Genomic DNA, 26,528 nt, shown 5'->3' with positions numbered 1-26,528 from the left:
GTGGATGCCCCTTTTACTCTCCTGAAATAAAATTCAAAGATATTACCACCAATCAAGAGACAGAATGAAAAAACAAATATAGTACCTTAATTGTAATATAGGTGAAATAAAAAGAAAGCAGTTGAGGATGAAGTACAATGTACGTCAGCTGTAAATGTTTAAGCATTGCTATACTAGGAAATCCTTGTAATTTTTCATTACCCCTGGCTTTTAGCTATAAATAGAAGCACTGAGCATGTGACTGGTGAAATGCAGGTGGATACAAGGGTGTTGTTCTTGTGAATCAAATACCTGACATGATTTTCTGAAAAAGGAATGTTTCTTGATTAAATGCCAAACTAAACAAAGTACATATCTTTCTTTGATTTACAGAGTGGTTGAATTCCAGTGTATGCTTTAAAAGTCGTATAACAAAATACTTGTGTTTATATATAAAATAGTTAGGTTCTAGACTTGGACAATTTTCTTGCCTCCAGTGATGCCCTATCCCCCATCATTGTGACAACTAACACACATACCCACAAACTATAAAATGTGTCCTGGGGCAGCATCTGCTCTCTGAGGATCAGCGTTGAGAGGCCACACAGGAGTTTCTGGCTTCCTGCTTGGCCCCAATTCATAATACCTTCGGAACTTGGCTAGCACCAGGGGTTTTTACTAAAGATGACAGCCTTGTACATTGAGGTGGGAGGAGGGAGGAAAGGATAAAGAACTGATTCAGCCTCTAGCCCAGTTGGCAGTGTGGATCAGTGGTTGAGCATCGACCTATGAACCAGGAGGCCATGGTTTAATTTCTTATCAGGACACATGCCTGGGTTACAGACTGGACTCCCAGTGTGGAGCATGCAGGAGGCAGGTGATCAGAGATTGTCTCTCATCATTGATATTTCTCTCTCTCTCTCCCTCTCCCTTCCTTTCTGAAATAAAAATATAAAAATAATTGACTCAGCTTCTAGATTCGCTCCCTCCAGGGACTTTGGAGCAGGTGGGGGAAGTGACAGCCACAGGACAAAATGTGGTGGACAGGGAGGTATAGAAAGGACTAGGAAGGATTTGCTGCCCCAGCTTTGGGGCATGCTGTCAGGACTTCAGGGATGGCCCCAGCGACTAAGAGCTGCTTCACTATAGCATGTGTGAGATCTTATAGCCATGTGTGATGTGGCATTTGTGTGCTAATGATGTACCTTTGTGGTAGGTTACACCCCTTCCCCAGGCAGCCTGTAATCGCTGACTTACTGAGGCAGGAATATAAAGGCCTGGTCATCTCAGTCCTACTCAAGACCCCCCTTGAAGGGCACATGTGCTCTAGAGCTCCCATGGGGTTGGACCTGCACCACAGCTCAAAACGTCTCTCTTTCTCTGCCCACTCCTGCTTCTTTCCCTCCCTCCCACAGATGTTGATCCCAAGGGGCCTCCATAATAAACACCCTAAACTCCATCTTAGAGTCTTCTCGGAGAACCCAACCTATGATACATGGGCAGTGCTGGTGGATTGTGTGACCCAAGTGCTGGAAAGAGAGAATCATGACTGCTGGGAGCACTTGGGAGAGCCCTGTGTGAGTCAGCATTCTTCAGAGAAAAGGCAATGTATATTTTTATAGAAAAAGATTTATTATGAGGGATTGGCTCATGCAAGTAGGGAGACTGAGAGCTCCCATGATCTGTCATCTGCAAGCTGGAGGCCCAGGGAAGCCATTAATGTAGTTCTAGTCCACACCTCAAGACCTGAGAACTGAGGGAAGCAGTGGTGTCAGTCCCAGTTTAAGTCTGAAGGATTAAGAACCAGGAGCTCTGATGTCCAAGGGAAGGGAAAAATGGATGTTCAGCTCAAACAGAACAAATTGGCCCCTCCTCTGCCTTTTTATCTGCTCAGACCCAGTAGATTGGCTGAGGCCCACCCTTATTGGTAAGGACAGTCTTCTTCACTCAGTCTCCTGATTCAAATGCTAATCTCTTTTGGACACTCCCTAATACACACACCCTGAAATAATGTTTTACCAGTTATCTGGGCCCTCTTAAGCCTAATCAAGTTGACACAAAATTAATCATCACAGGCCCCCTAGAGATGTCTCCTGGGTCATTGTGAAGGACAGGGAGGTATTTCACAATCTGAGATTGGGAGGAGGAGAAGGTCATTTCAGCTAATCTCTATCATTATCATTACTAATGATGTGCCTTTGTGGTAGGGACTTTATTTACATACCGTGTTTCCCCGAAAATAAGACATCCTCCTAAAATAAGACCTACTTACAGGTTTTCTTCTGAGTGAAATATAAGGCATCCCCTGAAAATAAGGCCCCTCTACGCTAAACATGAGAGATTTGGTCCACTGATTCTGAAAGAAATGGAGTCACAAGAAATTCACCAGGAAATTCAGGAATTGGATTGTTATGATAATGTTCCAGAAGATGATGACATGATTGTCATTGAATAAATGAGTGAATTCTTGATACTGTAGGATTCACAGTTTGTCTGGTTTGTGTTGACAACTACCGTACTACTGTATTGTATACAGGTAATAAATTTCCTTTATTCTCATTTAACAATAAATGTGTACCGTATTCTTCTTCATGGAAAAATAAGACATCCCCTGAAAATAAGACCTGGTGCATCTTTGGGAGCAAAAATTAATATAAGACCCTGTCTTATTTTCGGGTATTTCACATGAGCACTGAGACCGATGAGCGAAATGGTGAGATGTGGGCCACCTTTTAGGTTCTGACATCTTCCTGTTGCTGGGAGGACATAGTTGCTTCTCTGAGCTCAGGAATGCAAAGTAATGGCAGCATAATCTCCACCATTAGCTGCATTCAGGGATTCAGAGAATTAGTCTCTTGGGACATTTTAAGAAATTAAGAAAAATATTTATTGACTGCTCACTATATGCTGGATCTATTTCCTCCAGGCAGTTTTTCCTTACTGCCTGCACCAGGGCATGATCCTCTGGTCATCCACAGTCTGACCTACCCCTGTCTTGCAGCACTTTGTTTCCCTACCCCCACCCCAACTGTGCCAGATCTGTTTGCTGAAAACTAAAAAATGATGAAAGAATCAAAGAAGACCTAAACAAATGGAAGATATACTATGTCCATGGATTGGTGGGTGGACTCAAGGTTGGCAAGATGTCAGATTTTTCTAAACTGGTCTATTGATTAAATACAATTCCATTTAAAATTCTGATGGGATATTTTCAGTAGAAATTACAAGCTGATTCTAAAATTTATAGAGAAAATCAAGAAAATTAGAAAATCCAGAACAATTGAAATCACATTGAGTAAGCTTTGGGAACCTAAGACATAATTAGGAAAACTTGGCAGGGGATTGTTCAGTTGGCCTTGGCAGGTGGGGACCACAGCCTGTGAAATGGATGGGTTATACACAGATTTGAGCTTTGAATGACATGATGTCACCAATACTGGCCTCCTTTTCTCTGGGGAGCAGGGGCTGCTGCTTCTCCCTGTTCATGGACCCTGCATATAGCCCATAGTGGACACTCCTGGTTACTGATAAAGGAGATACACGTACATGCATACTATGTATTGAGATATGTATGCTGATCATTGCTTTTCCTTTGGCCTACATAGTAAAGAGCTGGCCCAGCTAAATGGACCACTGAGTGTAGATTCTCAGTGACTGCTCAGAGTGAGAGGCTGCTGACTTCAGGGAGAAGGAATGCAGGCTGCCTGAAAGCACAGTGATGATGGATGAAAGGGAAAAGGCTGCATTCTTTCCTAGCAGAGAGCTGCCAGGCGTAAGCACATACGTGTGTGTGTGTGTGTGTGTGTGTGTGTATGTGTGTGTGTGTGTGTGTGTGTGTGTGTGTGTATGCACGTATTAGGAACCCAGGAAATGACATTTCAATGGCTGAGTTCCAAGTCAAATCCCAATAAATTTTTAAATTAAAAGACACGATCTTGCTTCCTGCTGTATCCCTGCTGGCTGGTTGGCTGGTGGGCTGGAGCTCAGGTACTGAGGCAGGGTGGACAGTGCCGCTGGTACATCAGCCAGGACTCCTGCCTGGAGTGTCCCTGTCAGGTGCCCTGCCCTTTGCCCAGAAGCCTCTGGATACTCCTTCTGGTTTGTGGCTCTGTTATCCCCAAAGCAAAGCCTCCATATTGAGGTCCAAGTTGACTGTTCATCAAGTCCCAGCAGTGGGGAGGGTCGAGGGGATGGAAAGTATGCCTTTCCTCTTTATGGGCAGATGGAAGCCCTGTCTGTCATAGTGCTCATCATACCGGAAGCCAGAGCTAGTTACATGGTCCCACCTCGCTATCAGGCAGGCTGGGAATGGTGCCTAGCCAAAACACAGGGGTTCTGTTAATAAGAGGAGGCTGGGTATTAGAGAACAGTTAGCAGTTTTGTCCATAAAGCAAGAGATGTGGAGAGTGGATTGGAAAGCCTGCCTCCTGCGTGGAGGCAGGAAGACCAGGTGAGAGGCTATTAGAATCCAAGTTAGAAATGAAGATGGTCTGGACTGGGAAGGGTCAGCTGGGATGAGACAAGAGGAAGGATTCAAGAACTATTTAAGAGGTAGAACCAATATGATTTGGTATTAGTTAAATATTGAGGGGGAAGAGAAGGAGGATAGAGGGACAACTTCCAGATAACTGGATTAAAAATTGGGGTCATTGCCGAAACCGGTTTGGCTCAGTGGTAGAGCAGGTTCAATTCCGGTCAAGGGCATGCACATTGGTTGTGGGCACATCCCCGGTAGGGGGTGTGCAAGAGGCAGCTGGTTGATGTTTCTCATCGACGTTTCTAGCTCTCTATCCCTCTCTCTTCCTCTCTGTAAAAAATCAATAAAATATATTTTTAAAAAATTGGGGTCATTTATTCAGCAAACATTTAGTGAATACATCCCACATGGCAGGCATCTTGTCTGAAGATGTGTGGCTCTACCTCTGTCCTCCAGGACTCAAGAAGAGAGTTGTTAGAGGCATGGAAATCAGGACTGACTGGTGGCCAGGGTTTCAGGGGAAGTAGCGTTCACCTTCAGGCTGGGGGGTGTTTGGTAGGACTGAGCGCTCCTGGAGGAGGAGCCTGATATTCCAGGTGAGTAAGCAGGACTTAGAGGTGGCCTGTTATCAAGAGAAACTTTCTTGTGATGGCATTGATGGTCATGGTGTAGCAGAACAAGCACTGGCTTTGGAACCAGTTGGACCTGAATTCAAATCCTGACTCTGAGCTTACCTGTTGCTGAAGGAATTGTAAATTAGGACAATTTCTATTGCAGGTTATTTGACATTATCTATCAAAACTACAAACATATTTTTCTTAAGTCAACAATTTATCCTACAGATATACTCATACATATATGAAGTAACAAATATATAAGGCTATTCAATGCAGCATTACTTTGTTTTGAAATATATTAAAAATATATATATTATTGATTTTTTACAGAGAGGAAGGGAGAGGGATAGAGAGTTAGAAACATCAATGAAAGAGAATCATCGATCAGCTTCCTCCTGCACTCTCCCTACTGGGGATCAAGCTCAAAACCCAGGCATGTGCCCTGATTGGAATCGAATCAGTGACCTCTTGGTTCCTGGATCAATCAATACTCAACTGCTGATCCATACCAGCTGGGCTGCAGCATTACTTTTGTAATTGCAAAAGAATGGAAACAACCCAACAGCCCATCATTATAGGATTAGGTAAATAAACTGACATATTTATGCAATGGAATCCTATGTGAAACAGAATGAAATTACCCTCCATGTATTAATATGAAAAGATCTCTAAGATACATTGTAGGTATTAAAGCAATACATTGATCAGTGACTGTAAAAATGGAGAGGGAAGGATATCTATATCTAAATATGTATGTGTATATTTTTAAATATCTGCTTGTATATGAGAATATTTTTGGAAGGACACTCGAGGCCAGCTGCTTCCTGAACAGAGAACCTGGTGGCTGGGAGTAAGGATTGGGGGTCAGTCTTTTTACTGTATTCTTTTTTACATTTGGAATTTCAAATTATGTGAATGTTTTACACACACACACACACACACACACACACACACACACACACACATACACATATCCCAGTCTTGCCATTTTGTAGCTGTGTGATTTTAGGCAAGTTACGTGGCTTCTCTGAGCCTTAGTTTCCTTTTCTGTAAAAATGGTGTTAACACCATTGGCCTTGTAAGGATGATCAAGGTTGCCTAGCACAAGGCAATGCCATACACATCCCTCAAGTCTTATCTCATCTTTCCTTCATCATCTAGCTGCCAAGCCTTGTCTGTTTCACCTGCTTGCAGTTGTGAGCTGCCCACCCCAGATTTGCTGGTGTTGGGAGTCATCAGGGGCACTTGACAACTATCCCCACAATTCCCAGCATCAGCCAAAATGGGAGATGATGATGAGGAGAGGAGGAGAGCAGGCTTGGGGGCCTAGAGTGTCAGTCCCACAGAACTCAATATCTGGGATGGCGATGGATATTTTAGGGCCTTCAGATACTTCCAGTTAAAATGAATCATAATTTTTTAATAATATAATATTTGCTAACAATTATTGAGCATGGACATGCACTATCTCACTTAAACTTCTCAGCTTCCCTTCAAGATTGACTTATTATCTGACTAGAACCTGGGACTCAGATTTACAGCAGATCCTCAAAAATCAGTAACTTTTGGGTTGGCAACTGTTTTCTATAAAGGGCCAGAAAGTAAATTGTGAGCAACTATTTTCTATAAAGGGCCCATATTTTAGACTGTGCAGGCCTCACATTGTCATAACTGCTCAAATCTGTGATTGTATTGTGAAAGTAGCCATTGACAACCCATAAATGAATGAGTATGCCTGTGCCTCAATAAAACTTTATTTAGGGACACTGAAATTTGAATTTGATATAATTTTCATGTCATGAAATATTCATCTTATGACCCCCCCCTCACTATTAAAATACTTAAAACGATTCTTAGCTCATAGTCACACAAACACCTCTCTGATAACCAGACAGGTACCACTGGCACCAATGCCTTCTTCCGTCTGGGTTTTTCCTCCCAGAGGCCAGTGGCCATGATACTACTACCTGCCCCTTTGTTGGGATGCTTGTCTCCAGAATAGAGAGTAAGGGGCCTATGGCGCTGGCCTTATGAGAATCTCTTCCAAGACTCAGTGCTGAGGAGGCAACTCCAGACCCCTAGGCCTGGCTTTCAAGGCCTTTCATGATCTGTTCATGATCTGAGCCCTGTTCCCTAAGTTCAAGTCCTTTGAAGACCCAGCTCCCTCTTAAACAAGTCTTCTCAAGGATGTGGCCCTGCCACATCTGACATCTGTCTTGGGGCAGGAAGCAGGGGCAAAAGTTGACCTCAAAGCTGCTTCTCTTTTGCCCTGTTCTCCAGTTCCAAGCCTGCCTTTGGGCCAGTGTGGGACAGGGCCAGCTCAGGTGGAGTCAGGGGGCTGCAGGCTGAGAGAGGGGTGGGAGAAATAAGGCCAGGGCTTTTGGGGGAGGTCACGGGCGTTACCTGGAGCTCTCTGGGAAATGGGCGGTTGGGAAATTTTCTTTGAAAACCTACCTCATAATGTGGAGGGCTCAGATGAGCAGGACTGGACTGCCTTCCCCTTGAGAAATAGCTACTCTTATCTGTTCTCTACTGTTAGCTGTCTCCTCTTCCCACCCTCTTTTCTTCTCTTCCCCTCTTGACCTCTGTCTGTTCCCTTCTCTCTGGCTCCTTCCAGCATTACCTGACTCTGCTGCCTGTGAGCCTTTGTTCAGACAGCTGCCTCTTTCTGGAAGTCCTGTCTCCCTTTCCTCTCTTTACAGATACCACTTCCTTCTCTCCTTAGTGGGGCAGGGTTTGGGGCTGGGAGTCTACCTTCCTGGTATATGGCACTGGTCTTATGAGAACCTCTTCCAAGACACAATGCTGAGACCCCTAGGCCTGGCTTTTAGGCCTTTAATGATCGATCTCAGGCTTTGTCCCCCCCACCCCCCACCCCGTGCTGTCCTCACTGTCCTCCCAGCCCTCAGAGAACTCAGTATTGAAGGGATGTAATATTCAACCCAATGCATCCAATAGAAATGTAATCATGTAATTTAATTGTTTTAGTAGCCATATTAAAAAAGTAAAAAGAAACAGGTAGAACCAATTTTTGTACCCATTATATCCAAAATGTTATCATTTCAACATGTAATCTATATAAACATTATTAATGAGATTTTTATATTCTTTTTTCTTCTTCTTTCTACTTAGTCTTTGAGATCTCATGTGCATTTTACACTAACAGCACATCTCAACTTAGACTGGCCAGTTCAGGTTCACACGAGACAGGCCTCCATATTGAACAGCTCAGGCCTAACCCAAACCCCCAACTGTTAGCCCTAAAAACTGCATATGTAATTATGAAGCAAGTGTGATAGAAGGTCCTGTTGAAGAATAAACTTGTGGATTTTCTTTTTTCTTTTTTTTAATATATTTTATTGATTTTTTACAGAGAGGAAGAGAGAGGGATAGAGAGTTAGAATCATCAATGAGAGAGAATTATCCATCAGCTGCCTCTTGCACACCTCTTACGGGGGATGTGCCCGTAACCAAGGTACATGCCCTTGACCGGAATTTAACCCGGGACCTTTTAGTCCGCAGACTGATGCTCTATCCACTGAGCCAAACCGGTTTCGGCTACTTGTGGATTTTCTTTTTTCTTTTCCTTTCACTCAGTGAAGAGGTAAGTGGTGCCTATTGGAAGCTTTGTGTGCATCTCAAAGTTGTGGGTTCCCTAAGGGACAGCCTATTCTTGTCCAGGAACTGGGGAATGGCAGCCCTTTGTGTGGGAAGGTAGAAAAGGAGAAGCTAGCCTGCCAGTGTGGCTCAGTGGCGGGCTAGTTTCTCCTTTGACCAATGAACTAGGAGGTCATGGTTTGATTCCTAGTGAGGGCACATGCTCAGATTTCGGGCTTCATCTCCAGCCACAGGTTTGCAGGAGGCAGCCAATTAATGATTCTCTCTCATCATTGATGTTTCTCTCTTTCTCTCTCTCCCTCTCCCTTCTTCTCTGAAATCGATAAAAATATATATTCAAAAAGAAAAAAGGAGAAGCTGTGATGTGGGTCCCTAGAAAAGAACCAGGTGGCTGCGCTGGGGTGGGGTTGGCATTGTTAGGGCAGCTCATTTACCCAGGAGAAAGGGCAGTGGGCTCTTGTCAGTGCCAAACTCTGGATCCCTGTGGAGTTCTGGCCGGGGCAGCCATCTGAGCTGGATCTCTTCTCTTCTCCTTTCAGTACCTCCCTCTGTTCTTTTCTCTCATGTCCCCTTCCTCTCCTTGCACCAGAATTAATGAGGTGGGTGAAAAGGCTGTATTCGCCTGTTCCTTCTCTAAACGCTGAAGCTCTGTTGGCTCTAGAGGAGCATGCTGGGAGAAGAGACTGGCAGATGCTAGATTCGGCCCACCTGGAGGCCGAACCTCACCTGTGGGTAGCCCCGCCCCCATCTGTGCATTGTGATTGGGAAGGCAGCCCAGCCCACCTGTCTGTGGCTTCAAACACTAGACCTTCCATTCAGAATCACTCAAAAAGTGAATGTGAGTGTGTGAAGGCGGACTCCCAGACAGAGGGGGCTGTCTGGGGTGCAGGTTTGATTGCTGGGGTCCGTAGGACAGCTCTCGTATAAAGGGTCATTCATTCCTGACAGGTGTGTGCTCCGTGCTGGGCCTGGCCAGGGCCAACCAGAGCTTTCAGCAGGATTTAATCAGGGCTGAGGTGCCCCTCCCTCCTGAAAGCTGGAGCTGTGCTCTGGCAAAGGTCACTATTTCATGCTGGAACCCTCTGTGGGTCACAGAAAGCCAGTCTGAGCCAACTGATCCTAGAGCCAGAGGCCACCCACCTGGGTGACCAGCTAGTGCAGCCTGCTCATGGTACAGGTGGGCAAAGGCCCCAGGTAGAAGGAGGAAATGAATACCGAATCAGGGTCACTCTATGGGAATTAGCCTGTTTATAAGTCCCTGACATGGAGCTTGTTATCCCTGTTTTATAGATGGGAAAATTGAGGTTCAGAAGCTTTATGAGCTTGGCAGAGACTTGTGGCTGGCAAGTGGCAGAGCAGGTATTTGAACCCCAGTATAATTGGTGCATCTGTGCCTCCTGCTGGGGTTCATCTTTCCCTTAGCTCCTCTATCCTATCCTTATGTTTGGGGGTGGGGGGAACAGGGAGTGAGGATTTCAGGGTGTGAACTAGGCGGTGTAGCAGGAGTAAGCCTCAGGCCAGTGATTTAGGTGAGCAAGAAATAGAAAATAAGTTGTTCCATTATTCCACTTACTGTTACTTTAAGCCCTTTTTGAGGAGGGGAAGTGGAAGGGGAAGTGGTGCAAAGTTCTTCAGCTGTTTGGGTTCTTCCTCTTTTTCCAAAAGGATGGTCTCAGTTCTGTCAGGCAGCTCTCTCCTGACAGTGCCGCTATTGTGGACCTGGGAATCCTCAGGCCTTTCTGAGGCCTCACCGGGACCCAGAAACTTCTGTGATGTGCTCACAGTGCTGTCTGTCCAGACATGCTCCCCTCGAGATTCCCCTTCTAAGCGAGGCTTCCTTGGTGCCTGGACCCTCAAATGTATCTTCAGCTCAGCTGCTTCCCAGGATTCCGTCAGCTACCTTTCCTGCAACCCAGAGGCTGGGGGCTGGGTGAGCAGCAAAGGGCGGTGTCCTCTGGGCCCCTGGAGACTGACCGCTAGTGTGGACAGAGCACGCACCCTGCCTCTGGCTGCTCTGCTGATGGGAGTAAAGAAGCAGTGTTCTGAGGGTTCCTGAGGGTCAGAGTGGCCTGTCATCACTAATCAACCATGAGTTCCCAGGGCCATGTGGTCTGTGGCCCAGCTGGGCTCTGAAAGCCCTCTGGGCTTCATGTCCCTGATCAAGCGGAGGGAGGAGGTGTGGGCTGGTTTCCCTGAAGCGGAGAGAGTGGTTCTGTTTTGTCTGTTCCTGCTTTGCAGCTCCTGGGACTGAGAGGACTGGGAGTCTTAGGTAAATTGAGTCGAGCCATCACCCTATTTTTTTTTCCTCTCTCACTTCCCTTTTCTCAGCCTGATTTGGCTGGCCAGCGGGGAGAGGAGAACAGGGTTCAACCTCCTTCACTTCTATGTTTCATGCTTGGGCAGGATGCCGCATCAACTTAGAAATTGATTGTGTGTGTGTGTGTGAGAGAGAGAGAGAGAGAGAGAGAGAGAGAGAGAGAGAGAGAGAGAGAGATACTGCTTGGTGAGACCAACTTCAGCCCTCCTCACCCCCAATAAAGGATTGTTTTTGGTGCTCTGTGCCTCCATGCTAGGCTGCTGCCAAGTTGGCCTTCTACGGAAGGTTGTCCCAGGGCTTATGAATCATTAGGATCCGGAAGCAGAGTCATTGGGCCCATTGAGTCACACTCTGTGACTTCGGGCAGGCCACTGCATTTCTCTCGGACCCCAGTCTCCTTGGCTGTGAAATGGAGGGTTGGACCTAGAGGTTCGACTGAGCCCCCTCCAGCGCTCACAACTCACTTGAGCCCACACAGATGAGAACCTGGATACCTCTTCCCATATTTAGGCCTGGAAAATGCGGCAGGAGGCCAAGCCTGAGCTATTAGGCTTTGAGGAGCACAGACCAAGAACACTGCCCCACGGGTCTAGAGATAAACTAGTCCCGTGGCTAGAGTCAGGACTCTACTAGGACTTGAAGTCACCCAGTGAGTTCAACTCTCCTCACTGCTGGAAGCAAACAGGCCCAGGGAGGGAGCGTGAATTATCCAAGGTAACACAGCAAGTGGGTGACCCAGTGGCTGTTAGATGCCTAGTCTGGGCTCCTCACCAGGGCTGTCTCAGACCCTTCTCAGGATCATGAGTATTACTAAGTGCTTTTCACACGGAGTGTCTCTTCCTCCTTGTCCTCATTTTGCCCAGCACGTCCTACCCCTCAGCTTCCTGGACCTGTAGCACCTATAATAGATCTGGACCCACAAACATGGGGCCATGGTTTGCCTCTGAGCTGCTGGAGGAACTATGTTGGAACTGGTGCCCTGATAGAATGGGGGAGCTGGGAAGTGGGGAGCAGCTGGGGGAAGAAGGGCTGTGGAGTCTGAAGCTTAGTCCTTCTGGTTAGCAGGAGCTTGGCTCCAGCAGAGGTTCTTAGACTTTAGCACCTAAGAACTTTAAAAATAATAAAAAAGTAGTAAAGTAATAGAAGACTCAATTTACCAGGAGTTACTAGTAGCTCTGCTCTGTTCTGAGTGCTTTACCCGCATTTAACCCTCACAGCAGCCCTGTGGGAGGGGGAGTATTATTATGACTTAAAAAAAAATCTTCTCCAGAGGATATTTTCCCATTGATTTTTTAGAGAGGGTGGAAGAGACAGAGAAGGACACATTGAGGTGAGAGAGAAACATCGATTGGTTGCCTCCTGCATGTGACCTGACCAAAGCCAGGGATTGAGCCTGCAACTGAAGTACATGCCCTTGACCAGGAATCGAACCCAGGACTCTTCAGTCCAAGGGCCGATGCTCTGTCCACTGAGCCAAACCATTTTAAAGATGAAAAAATTTGGCAGAAAGAGGTAGATACTATCTCATGGCCACACCACTAAAGACAGGGGAAGGCAACTGAAGTACCGTGTTTCCCCGAAAATAAGACATCCTCCAAAAATAAGACCTAGCGCATGGAAAGATAAGACATCCCCTGAAAATAAGACCTAGCGCAACTTTGGGAGAAAAAATTAATATAAGACACTGTCTTATTTTCGAGGAAACAGGGTAGGTTGATAGGTTTTGTCCTACATTTAAAGCAGAGTTTGCCTTCTAACACCTCCTGTGACAATTTTAATTTAAAACCAGTGTTTTAATGACAACTTTTATTGACCAAATCTTGGCATAAAATTAAACACTAGTAGGGAAGTGTGTGGCTTCATATTTCCTGGGACACTTGGATGAGCTGCCCCTAGGGGGCACTCACGCCCCATCTGGCTAGAGACACCTCTCATAATGACTGCAGGCCCCTCAATTAATGATGCTCTGGAAGATGGAAGGGCGTTGAACTTTCAATTCCAGGATATGATTTGTCTCCATTAGGAGAGCTCGACTGAGGGTCCACCTTGCCCAGAGTGGTGCAAGGATGAGGCCTGAGGGAATTTGTGTGCAAAATGATGTGAGGGATATGTATAGAATATTCTAGGGAGAGGGCCCTAGTACTCCCATGGCTAGGAACTCTGCTCTGGCTACCAGAGCCCCAGGACAGGAATGCTACCTCCTGAACCATGGCCAGTCACTTTGCTATGCCCCAGGCAGGACAGGCAACTCGAACTTTTCTGAGCACACTGAGAAAATGCCAACAGAGCCCCCTTCTCTCCTCTCCAGAAGTGGGAGCCTGAGAAAACTCAGTCTGTTACCCATGTAGATCTGGGCCCTGAGTGGCCTTTGGGGCCACTTCTGGACGATGATCCTTTTTCTCTAGGGACAAGGACCTCTGTCCTACAGAAAAGAGATGTGGGCAGAGCATTTTTTTGCTGACCAGGGCTTCCCGCTGCACAATCCCAAAAAGGTAACAGGTAAGTAGTGTAATTAAGCTAGAATGTATGCTCCGTGAGGGTGGGAATTTTGTCTGTTTTGTTCACTACTGTGTCCTAAGGCCCAGAACACTCTCTGGCAGGTGCTTATTAAGTATTTGCTCAGTAACAGATGGAGCCATGGAAAAGGGCAGCCAAGCATATCCAGGAAAGCATAGGAAGGGGCTGTGACATTCTCACTCAGCAGCCCAGTTTCAGCTCTGCCACCAACTTTCTGGATGACCTTGGGCAAGTCTCATCTCCTCCCTGGGGCCTGTTTTCCCATCTATAAAAGGAGGGAATTATCCCAAGGGATCCCCATGCCCCATCCAGTTCTAACACCCTCTGCATTTGTGGGAAGCGTAACCCCTGCCCCTGAGTGGTGGGCATGAGAAGTCCAGGGGATCTGAAAGAGACAGCAAGGAGCTGCCGTGTTGTGGGGACATGGCAGGTGGGCGTTTATTCTAAGGAGAGACCCAGACCTAGGCCCAGACCTTGGCAGCTGTGGACTGTGGACAACTTTCTGCTGCCCTCCACAAGGGGCAGCCTTCCTATCTCACTCCTCCCCTTGCCTCAGCCCTTCACCTGCTTGGCAAAAGGAGCTGCAGGCACCTGCTAATCCTCAGTTTGCAAATTAGGCAAACACCAAGATTCTACCTTGCTCCGAGCTCTGGGGGAAAGAGGTTTGGTCTCTATCGGGGATCTTGCTCCCCTCCGGGCCCTTCATGTCCCCCGTGACCCTGGAGAGGTGGGGTTGACACAGTGGAGTTTTCATTTAGCTTTGTGCTATCATAAGCCATGAAATGCTAATGCCCACCATCACTCCCCTTTTTCTGTATTCTCTCCCTGAACTACTACTTCTAGTGAGCTGATAATTACTTTTTATCCTATAGTCTGATATAAAGACATATCCAGGCATATAAATTAGACATATTGTATCATTTAATTTTTTTAAAATATATATTTTATTGATTTTTTACAGAGAGGAAGGGAGAGAGATAGAGAGCCAGAAATGTCGATGAGAGAGAAACATCTACCAGCCGCCTCCTGCACACCCCCCACTGGGGATGTGCCCGCAACCAACATACATGCCCTTGACCGGAATCGAACCCAGGACCTTTCAGTCCGCAGACCGACACTCTACCACTGAGCCAAACCGGTTTCGGCTGTATCATTTAATTTAAACAATGGACCAATGAGTAGGTTTCCATGTGTCCTGAGAAAGTTCTATTATGTTGCTGCCACCTCAAACCAGCACTATCTCCAGCAACCACTGAACTGGTACTAAGTATAACCCAATTGCATTAAAAATTATACCAAAAATACAATAGTATGCTCTTTGGGTGAACATTGCAGAATTATGAGATTTTTTTAAAAAGTGAAAACTCCCCTCCCCCTCTAGCTCATTTGTTTAATATTAACAGTTTAGTATATCAATCCAGACTATGCATTGCATAGTGCAATGCATATATGCACTATGCAAATATTAATTTTTTTTGGTACAAACAAAATCATAATCTACATGCTGTTGTGTAACATATATACCCTTCCAAGTTGGAACACATGAGTCTCCTTCATTGTTTGAATGACCACATTAATGGGGATTTGGGTCATTTCCAATTTTCTGTTATTGCAGACAAGGCTGATATGACACTTTGTATGTAATCTTTGTGCATGTGTATGAATTTAACTGCAAGATAGCCTTCTAGAAGGAGAATTACTGAGTCAAAGAATATACAAGTTTAAAACATACATAGATGTTACCACACTGCAAAAATCAAATTTTGTACATTTAAATGTTCACAAACCGTGTGTGTAATTGCCTATTTCTCCATGCCATTTCTCAGTCATTTCCTTAAAATCTTTATTTACCTGATGGGTGAGGATTGTATCTCAGTGTTTTAATTTGCATTTCTTCAACTGTAAGTGAAACTGAATGCCTCTTCTTATATTTATGGGCCTTTTATAACCTTTCTGATATCCATTACTCACTTTTTAAAAATATGTATTTTTATTGATTTCAGAGAAGAAAGAAGAGGTGAAGAGAGAGATAGAAACATCAATGATGAGAGAGAATCATTGATTGCCTGCCTCCTGAATGCCCCACACTGGGGATTGAACCCACAACCCAGGCATATGCCCTGACAGGGAATCAAACTGATCTCCTGGTTCATGGTCGATGCTCTACCACTGAGCTATGCCACCCAGGCACACTTCTGAGTTCTGTTTATTATTGATTGTAAAGTGCTTTACATATGAAGGACATCATTAAATTACACTTTAGCTTGTCATAATTATTGGCAAATATTTTTCTTAATTTTTTTGTTTATTCCTTAAATCTCTGTAATACCGATTATCAGTATTCCCTTAATGGAGTTCTGATTTCTTGCCATGCTATATTTTCTTTTTTTGTTAGTCCTCACCTGAGGTTATTTTTCCACTGATTTTTAGAGAGAATGGAAAGGAGAGGGAGAAGCAGAGAGAGAGAAATATCGATGTGAGAGATACACTGTCATGTCTGTAAAAAGCAGTTAGCCAGGCACATGGTAGGTACTGAAGTTGATCCAAATCAGCCCTTGGTGGGGGTTACAATGAAACAAATTATGTCCCTGGCCAGAGTGGCTCAGTGGTAGAGTGTCTGCCTGCACACGGAAGGGTCTCTGGTTTGATTCCTAGTCAAGGGCACATAACAAAGTTGTAGGTTTGTTCCCAGGCCCCAGTTGGAGCACTTGTGGAAGGCAAGGAATCAATGTGTCTCTCTCACGTTGATGTTTCTCTTCCTCCTCCTCCCTCCCTCCCACTGTCTCTCAAAATCAATGGGGAAAATACCCCTGGATGAGGATAAACAAAAACAACAACAAAAAGAAGCTTTAGCTCGACTGTGGTGGGTCCATGGATTGAGCACTGTCCCATGGACCAAGAGGTCCTGGGTTCAATTCCCAGTCAGGACACATGTCTGGGTTGCGGGCTTGATCCTAGTGGGGGGGATTCAGGGGGTAGCTAAGAAATGAGTCTCTCTCATTATTGATATTTCTATCTTTCCCTCTCCCTTTCTGAAATAAGTTTTATATATATTTTATTTATTTGTTTATTTATTTATTTATTTTAAGAAGCTTAAAAAAAGAAAAGAAAGAAACAGGTTATGGCCAGGTCTTTGCCCAGTAGGGTCAGGCAGACCTGGTTTGCTCCTCATTAGCAGTGGGACCATAGATGAGTCATTTTATCCTTGCACCTCCGTTTGCTTGTCTGTTCAATGCAAATAGTAAAAACCACTTTGGCAGGGTTGTCATAGGATTAAATGAGGTCATGCGTGTGAAAAATGGAGGCCTGTGCCAGGCCCAGAGCCGGCGACTCTGAGTTCAGGCTGTGGGTAGCTGTCTCCCTTCCACCCTGGGGGAGTCCTGGCTTCAGAGAACAGAGTCCCCTTTGACTCTGCCGGCCACCGAGGTCATTATACCACAATCACTGAGCCCTGGACAGCAAATATCCCCTGTCAGGCCCAGCCTTTTTCTTGGCTCCAGCCGCCCCAGCCAGCCAGGTTTGGGTTTGGCAGGGTGAGTGGCTGGGCTTTGATGTGAGCGGTGCGGAGACTGGGAGATGGAGCTGTGGGCTCGCAGCCTGCCTTGGTGGCTCAGGGCCAGCTCTTACTTTTAAACCCCAGAACCTGGTAGGTACCGGCTGCCTTGGGCCAGGGCAGCGGGGCTACTTGGTAGGTCCTCACACCATCCCCTGAAGGCATGATTGCTATTCCCATTTTATGGATGGGGAAACGGAGGAAATTGCTCTCCAGTTCTGATGACCACCAGAGCATATAGGAAGGCAGAAGTGCCTCCTGATTGGGTCCTGCTGTGGGTCTGAAGGTCCCATCCACTCCCTGGGCAGGGTCCCCCTGCAGGAGGCCCCCATTTCAATGGTCAGGATAACCCTGGAAGGGCTAATGGTGTCCACACAGGCTTATTGGGCATCTGGCTTTTGCCTGGCAGAGCTCATACCCAGGGAACAGGAAGGATGAGTCAGACACAGCCCCTGCAGGCACAGGTTCAAACCCTAGGTCTGCCACTGACTACTATAGGAGCAGCTCCTCTGAGGGGCCTCGGTTTCTCCATTTGTAAAACAGAGTGTAGGGAAAATGAAAAAGTATTGTATGTGAAAGTGATTTTTAAAACTGTACCAGTGTGTGCACGTAAGGGATTGCTAACACTGCTGAGCTGTACCCAAGTCTGTCACTGAAGCAGAAGAAGCACAAGAGAGGATGGCCGAGGGTCCTTGGTGAGTTACATAAGAGCGGGGACTAGAGGGCTTGCTGGGGGAGGGAGAATGTACTTCTAGTCCGAAGGCTGGAAGGGACAGAAGGCCGGGTTATCCAGCCCTTCCTGCTCATTTCTCAGAGGAGGAAGAAGAGGCCCAGAGAGGAGGATTTTGTTCAAAGGCTGTGGAGAAGCAGGAGCCAGTCCTGATGCCTGGCAGGAATTCCCTCTTAACTTCTGGGCAGTCCTGGAAAACTGTCTTAACCTCTCTGGTTAAGTTTCACCCTCTGTTAGCCACAGTGAGAGCTGCTATGCTTCTGAAGCACCTGGGCATCATTTGCATAACGTGGCCCCTTGTCTTATGGGATAACACAAGGGTCCATTGAGGTGTTGCCCCAGGGCTAGGTTTAGGCTGTACGGGGTCAATTTGGGGAGCCTCTCCCAGTGGGGTCCCAGGGTCTCTAAGGAAGGCGGTGGCCTTGTAGAGGACAGCAGCTTTGTCTCCTCTGACCCAGTGGTGGTCCTGGGTTCTTAGGAGGGATGAGGGAGGAGGTAAGGATCTCAGTTGACTCACAGGCATTCCAATCTCAGGGTGGGACTTGAGGCTAGGAGAGAAGCCAGTTTGGGGCCAGGTCTGGGGGCCAGTGGGAGGAGGAGGAAGAGATAGGGGACTGTTGCCAGTCAGGAAATGTCTGCCGGCTGGCATCAGGCGTTCTTGAGCTAGCATGCTTCCTGTAAGCAGTGCACACAAGCCAGTGACCTCACCACTCAGACATTCCAGGACAGCCCCCCATTCGAAATAGACCATCCCATTGTCCCCTGAACAGCGAATGGGTGGTGGTGCCGACCTTCGGCGTCCAAACATCCATCCATTCATGCAGTGGTGTTTACCGAGCACCCACTCTGTATGGGCACTGTGCCAGGCACCCCCAGCCCGGAGAGGAACTTTGGAGCTCAGCGGCTAACGACTATGTTTTCCAGCCAAGCCCCTCCACCTGGAGTTGGTGCAAACCTCCTTACTGCTCTCTGGTTGGGACCCTGAGGTCATCATTGACAAGGAAGAGTTCCCCAGAGAACTCCAGGGGCGGGAGTGGGAGTGGAGGTGGGGGGATGGCCCACAAACATTAATTTGGCCCCATGTGGGCCAAGTGCTCCACTGGAGCATCTGCACCTCTTGTGTCATTTAAATTTCTTCACAACCAATAGGGTGTTCTCGCCCTATTTACAGACAGTCTTAGGTGAGTGAACTTGTTCCAGGCCACACAGTTCATATCAGTCGGGGTCAGGATTGAGACCCAAGCCTTTCCTAGTCACCAAGGCTCAAATACTGCAGCTAGTACAACTGAGCCCCTGTGCTGTTTGAAACCACCTACTAGCCTAGTGACTTTGGGCAAGTCCCTTAGCCTCTTTGAGCCTTGTTTTTCTCATCTGTAAAATGGGGCTCATGGTGTCCAATCAGTAGGATTGCTGTGAAGTTAAGTGGGACAATGGATGTGAAAGCCCTGCTCATTGGCTGAGGCAGGAGGCTTTAGGAGAGCTTGCTCAGTGGGCCTTCAGCTCTCAGAAAGGCCCTGGAGAAGACCTGAGCCCATCCCTACACCTCCAGGTCTAACCGCTCTGGTCATCAGTAAGAATTGGTATAACGGGCAAGAACAGAGGGGGAGAAACAAGAGGAGGGGAAGGTACAGATAAACAGGACACAGCATCCCTCTCACCCTTCCTTTCATCCTCCTTCAGGTACTTTAGGAGGTTGTGTGAAATAATGAGGTCACTATCTCGTTGCTGATGCTTTGCTTTATGAAGACATGTCTTAACTCATTTCATCCCAAAGACAGCTTCGTGAATGGCCAATATTATCCTCATTTTTCAGGTGAAGAGACAAGGAAACTGACCCTTGAATAGATTTACCAGAGGCCCCTGAGCTAGTAAGTGAGTGGGATTTAAGCCTTGGCGGTAAACCCATCTCCTCTGGGTGAGGCTTCCGGAGCCACGCAGGGCAGGGAGTAGGTTCCCTTTGAGAAAAGGAGAAGGCCTTGCTCTTTGCAGCTGTGCAGGCCTCCTGCCAAAGCCTTGAGGCAGGTAAAACAGCAGCTACTGTAATAAAAACCCGTCAGATGTTTGCCGATCCCCCACACTCTCCATCACAAAGCTCTGCCTCACACCTACCCAACCCAGTGCCCTGGCCATCAGGCTGACCTTTCCATGGAATTGCACCAACCCCAGGATGTGCTGGGGGCCTGGTAAGGATCCTGGCTGCCATCATCAGCTTGATGACTTTGAGCCCATCCAAACTTCTCCAAGCCTCAATTAAGCCTTCTGTTAAATGGGGATATCGATAAATGGAGTGATGAGAAGACTGCACTGGGCATAACCTGGAACAGTTGGCATAGCAAGCTTTTGGACTTGACTTTCATTCTTCCCTCCATCTAAGGCAGGGGTCTTCAAACTTCTCTCATTATGAGAATCACCTGGTGTAGTTGTTAAAACACAGATTCCCGGATCCCAACTATAAGAAGTGCTATCAGGAATCTGTGTTTTAACACCTCCACCAGGTGATTCTCATAATGAGAGAAGTTTGAAGACCGCTGATCTAAGGAGATGTAGTTTTCCCCCTTTCCTCCTGCTTGCAGATGGCATCAGATAAAGGGGAAGTAGGTTGACTCTGTGAAGAATCCCTGGCATTGGCTCTAGAGACCTGAGCTCAAAACCTGACAATCCTTGCATCAGCCCTGATAAGTATGCCGGTTTTCCAAGCCACAGTTTTCTTATCTGTAAAATGGGGATACAATGCGAACAACCCAGAGTGAACTCCCTTCATTTACCCAGAGGTGCTACCCACCAAGGAGAGATTTACCATTAGATTGATGACTCCCTGGAGAGGGCAATGCTCAACTCAGAAAATGCCTCAATGTTGGTGACACCTCGGAACAGTGGGGATCTTTCAGGGTGAGGTGAGGGTTTCTAGCACTTCCTCAAATCAAATCACCTACATGATTATTTATTCAGATAGAAACTTGGTTCAGATCTTTATAAAGGGGCCCTGGCCGGTTTGACTCAGTTGGTTGAGTGTTGTCCCATACACGGAGAGGTCACCATTCAATTCCAGGGTTTTGGGCTTGATCCTTGGGGGCATGCAGGAGGCAGCTGATCTCTGTCTCTCTCACTTTCTCTTTCTCCTTTAGTCTCTCCCTAAAACAAATAAAAACATATTTAAAGCAAGATAGTCATAAAGGGAAACCAAGTTGCTCCAAGAAGGAATAGGTCACAGAATGCCAAGTGGCCCTGAAAGAGGAGTGGGCTGGGCTCCTTTTGGTTTGCCTGTCCTGGTTTAATCCAGGTCAATGCAACTTTTCAAGCTTCTACTGTGTGTGAGGACCTTGCTGGGCACTTTGTAGGATCAGATGAATCATGAATCAAGATTTACTCTGCCCTTCACAATTTACAATAGCTAAGATCTGGAAATAGCCCAAGTGCCCATCAGTTGATGAGGGGATAAAAAAAAAAAAGCTGCGTTACCTTTATACCACAGAATACTATGCAGTAGCAAAAAAAGAAGAATCTCTTACCCTTTGAGACAGCATGGAGAGACTTGGAGCATATCATGCTAAGTGAAATAAGTCAGTCAGAGAAAGACAAGTATCACATGATCACACTCATGTAGAATCTAAGTAACAAACTGATGAACGAAGTGGATCCAGAAACAGGGAAGCATGGAACAGAGTGCGGAATCTTAGAGGGAAGACAGGAGAGATTGGGTGGGTGGGAGGTAATCAACCAAAGACCTTGTGTACATGTAAACATAACCCATGGATACAGACAATAGGGTGCTGAAGACCTGGGGTGGGGCAGAGCGGGAGGAGGTGGGCTGGAGAGGGTCAGTGGGGGGAAAAGAGGGACATATGTAATACTTTCAACATAAAGAATTATTTTTTTAAAATATGATAAAAAAAGATTAACTCTGCCCTTAAGAAGCTTACAGTTGAGTGAAAAGAATTAATGATGATATGAATAAGATATCTCCATGCCTCTCTGCCTCATAGGCACCTTACTCAGAGTCTGGTACATAGTAGGTGCTCACAGTTTAGTTACATTCAGTGAACCAAACTGTGAACTACAATAGGGAGCAGATCTGGGGGTGGGGGGTTCTCAGAAGTCATTTATATTGGGCTTTGATGGCGGCTTAAGAGTCCTCTGCTCCTCCATTTATCTACTGACCTTCATCAAGGCTGATGAAGACCACAGAGGGCAAAACCCCAGCTTCTCCTTGTTCCTACCCAAGAGCCCTCATCTGAACTCTGAGGAGTCTCCGGATGTGAGGAGGAAGTGGCCGGGCTGCGGAAGGCAGGCTCATTTCCAGTGTGGGGCCGGGCCGCCATCCCTGGGTCCTGTTTACACAGCCAGGCGGACAGGCTGACAGGACTTCTGCCTCTGAGAACAGAGGGGCTGGCAGAGTCTGGCCAGGCCCGGCGCAGGGAGGCCCGTGCCAGAGGGAAAGTCGAATGTAAAGAGTGTTTCCTCCTGGCCCGGCGGCCCCAGACTTTTGTCTCCAGTCTGCAGGCAGCTCCTCCAGTGATTCATAATCAGCGGGAACTTATAAATAAACCCCACCTCAGCCTTGCACCACAGCCTGGCTGGGACCTGGGCGGGAGCGAGGTGGGGGGCTGGGAGACAGGAGGTTGGGAGAGGCCCTGAGGAAGCTTGGCTGCCCGGCAGGGCGCCTCTGGCTTTCCACGGAGGGATTGCAGGGCTGTGGCCAGCAGTCACGCTTTCCACTGGACGATTGGGGAATTGGGCCACTGGTTTGGAGCAAAGAACTCAGTGAGGCCTGGGTTCATCTGCTGCCCAGGAGTGTGAGGAGGAAACTAGGTAGAGTTTTGAAACAGCAGGGCTTTAAAACATTTTTTGAGGTAATTTTAAATGTATGAAAAAGTTGCAAAACCAAAGCAGAGCACTCCTCTATAACCTGTATAACCAGATTCATCAATTATCTACATTCTGCCCCATTTTGCTTCATTATTCTCATTTGCCCAATATATATCCTATATAATAAAAGGCTAATGTGCAAATTTTTGCCCATCTGACTCCCCAAAAAGGTATAATTTTGATTCATTCACACCAGACACTATTGTTACTCCCTGGAACAGGAGTTCAAACAGCAGGCAGGCCGGCCAACGGCCCATGTCCCCTCCCATTCAGAGATCATCATAATCTGGCCACTCAGTGTATTATCTATGTGTCTGCAACCAAAGACTGGACTTTCTAGCGCCTCAGTCTCCCCATTGGTACAGGGCTCTCAGGGGTGGGATGCGAGATGTTTCCACAGCAGCTTGGCACTCTGGATCCCTGGAGACCAGGTAGGAAGAAGCCCTTCCTGTGTCAGAGACAGAGTGGAAGCTGTTCCAGCAGCCAAATTGGCTTCCTCTGAATTCCGGCTGCATCATGATCAGGGCTAAAAATTCTTTCAGATTGTTTCTGGAAACTCTGGGAAATCAGACTAGGAAACTGAGCCTCCCAACCTTGGGAGCGCTTGCAGTGATGAGGCCTGGCCACCAGATGGCCCCACACAGGCCATTGCACTTAAGGAAGAGGAGCTGGTTTCATCTTATATATATATATTTTTTAATAAATATATTTTATTGATTTTTTACAAAGAGGAAGGGAGAGAGAGAGAGAGCTAGAAACGTCCATGGGAGAGAAACATCGACCAGCTGCCTCTTGCACTCCCCCTACCGGAGATGTGCCCGCAACCAATGCACATGCCCTTGACCGGAATTGAACCTGGGACCTTTCAGTCCGCAGACCGATGCTCTACCACTGAACCAAACCGGTTTCGGCTCATCTTATATTTTCAAGTGGCCTCTCTCCTCTAGTGTGTGGACACAACCTTCCCATTAGCCAAGGGTGGCAGCCAGGGAAGCTGAGTCATGGTCACTCAACTTGTACTTTGTGCTTCCCAAAGCCCTGGGACTGTGACAGAGTTGGATTTCTCTAGACCAGAGATTTTCAATATTTTTAATTTCATGGCACACATAAACTAATCACTGAAATTCTATGGCACATAAAACAACATAATTTTTGCCCATCTGACTCCCCAAAAAGGTATAATTTTGATTCATTCACACCAGACACTATTGTGTTGGCTGTTGTCATTTCTAAATTTGATAATCTAAGGGAAAAGAGATCAGTGCCTCTAATTAGATAGTCTGGTATGGCATGCTTTAAAAATTCTTGCGGCACACTGGTTGAAACTCATTGCTCTAGACCTCAATTTTCAAATTTTCAGAAAGGTATGATTCACTTCTGCTTGGCTTTCTTCGCAGAGCCTGGTGGTCAGCGCTGAGCCTCAGTTTCCGTGTCTGTGACATTGGTAGGAAGGCAGAGGCTGTTTTGTGTTGCCATATCTGCCTATATGTCAGAGTCCGGCCACCTACAGGTGAGCTCTGGGTCTGCCTTCAGCTCCTAGAACAGCCTCTGAACTGCAGCCCAGGGCTTTAGTGTGGGAAGAGATCCCAAGGCTCATCTCACCTGCCCTTTCCATCCCTCAGATGGAGAAAAGTCCAGAGAGAGCATTGATCTGACCTCACCTTTGGGCCCACTAGATGTGGAGACCGCTGTGGCTAACTCTTCTCTCACCTCTGCCCAGAGCCCAGCAAAGAAACCCAGCTGGTACAGCTGGGCAGGAAGGAGCACACAGAGGCCTATGAGCTGGAGCCATGCTGCAAAGGGCCCAGCTCAGAGCCCACGGAAGTCCCTTCTCCTAAGGGACAGCCACTCCTCCAACCCCTCCTGCCCCCCAAGGTCTTTCATGGAAAAACCCCTCAGGGCTCACCTACCCAGACCCTTGGGGGAATATTTTTAAAAGCTTAAACACTCTCCAGGGAACATTCTGCATTTCTACGCCTACAGTGTATCTATGTTTTTATTTATGAAATAAAAAGGCTTCTGTTCTCTGTTAATTAGTGCGCTCATATAAGCCCTCTTTCCCAGCTCAGGATGTGGAGGGAGGGCAGTGTGTGTGTGGGGGAAACCAATAAAAATATAAAAATATGGAATTCCAGATGCACTGGGCAGGACCAGCCTTCCTGCCTGGGGAGAGGGAGGGGCTTACTACCCCAAATTCGTAACTGTCCGGAATCCCAGGCTGATGACATGCATCTTTTGGGAAGAGCTTCCTAGTAACTGGATTCATACCTGACTGCCTGTAACGGATGAGTAGCTTAACCTTGAGCACGTTTGAATGGGGAGGAGAGGGCGAGCAGGACCCTGAGAGTCTGGGGGAAGAGAGGAGGGAGGAATGGGACCATGCACAGAGAATGGAAGCCGAGGGCCCAGAGACTGATGGTATTGTATTACCCATGTGCCAGAAGGAAATGGGAGACTTGTTTCCAGGAGAGGCCTGCCTGGGTTGCAGGGGACACAGATAACTCAGTTTCCATGAGTCAGTGCTTATAACCTAGGGGGAAGGGGCATGCCTATAAACCAGATTTCTCCAGGAGAAGGGGCTGGCCTGTGGGCCTAGCCCCACATCCTTCTCTGCAGAGCCCACAGCTGCCCTGGAAGGAGGCACTCTCCTCATCGCCACTTCTCTCCCCGGAGACTGAGGCCCAGAGAAAAGGGAGGGACTTGTCCAAGAGGAGTCACACCGAGTCAGTGCCAGAATGCCTAGCAGAACAAAGGTCTCCCAGTCAGGTGCTTTTTACTCATGTTCTGCCTGAATCTGGAGTTAGGCCAACCCAAGTCCTGGCTCCGTGACCCTGGACAAGTTAATGAACCAGTTTTCCTTACTTGTCAATGGGAGTGATGTCACCTGTCTCCTGGGTTGTTGACAAGATTTGATAGTGCATGAAAAGGCCTGGCACACAGTAGGCACGCCATCAACCATAGCTGTGTTACAGAGGATATTTTTCCATTAATTTTTAGGGGGAGAGTGGAAGAGAAGAGGGAAAGACAGAAACATTGATGTGAGAGAAATCTGATTGATTGCCTTCTGCATCAGTTCTGACTGGGGCCGGGGCCGAGGAGGAGTCTGCAACCAAGGTGCCTGGCCTTGACCAGAATCAAACCTGGGACCCTTCAGTCCACAGGTCTGTGATCTATCCACTGAGCCAAACTGGCTAGGGCCAGACAGTATGGTTCTTAAGGCAGTTTATTAATGCAAACAAAACAAAAAACTTGAAAATCCCTTAGGAAGGTACCACGAAGAGCTAAACCCTTTAGGATTGCCAAGAAACCAAGAGGGTGAGCGAGTGAGACACTGCAGCGGGCAAATTGTGTGCGCTATGGAGGCCTGGCAGGCACAGGAGGCTCAGTGGCAGGATGGGCAGGGCCTTGGATGCCAGGCAGAGAAGTCAGGGTGGTTTGGTTTTGGCAGTGGGGTGATTAAAGGGAGGCTGTGCATGTGTGTGTGTGTGTGTGTGTGTGTGTGTGTGTGTGTGTGTGTGTGTGTGTGAGTGAATTTCTACCCACCCCCTAAGTTGTCTCTATGCAGAGGACTGGGGCCAGTTTATGGCTCCTGGCTGCCCCTGTGCGCCTCTCCCTGCCCTCCTCCTCCCTGGCTGTCTGGCAGCCAGCTGAGTTTTATGTTGGGAATTTGAGGAATTTGGAAAGGCAGAATGCAAATGCTACTGTTAGAGATTTCCCATTGGCTTGAAGGGGGAGAAGCCCCTCGTTGCGGGGCTGTGGAAGAGAAGGGCACTCTGGACTCTGGACCCTGTCGGGACCTAACCCCGTCTGTGGGAAGGGGTCACGTCACCACCACCTCCGGAGCCCCTGGAGGG

Source organism: Pipistrellus kuhlii, unplaced genomic scaffold, assembly GCF_014108245.1.
Source record: "Pipistrellus kuhlii isolate mPipKuh1 unplaced genomic scaffold, mPipKuh1.p scaffold_m20_p_1, whole genome shotgun sequence".
Taxonomy (NCBI): domain Eukaryota; kingdom Metazoa; phylum Chordata; class Mammalia; order Chiroptera; family Vespertilionidae; genus Pipistrellus; species Pipistrellus kuhlii.
This window is presented reverse-complemented; position numbering follows the sequence as displayed.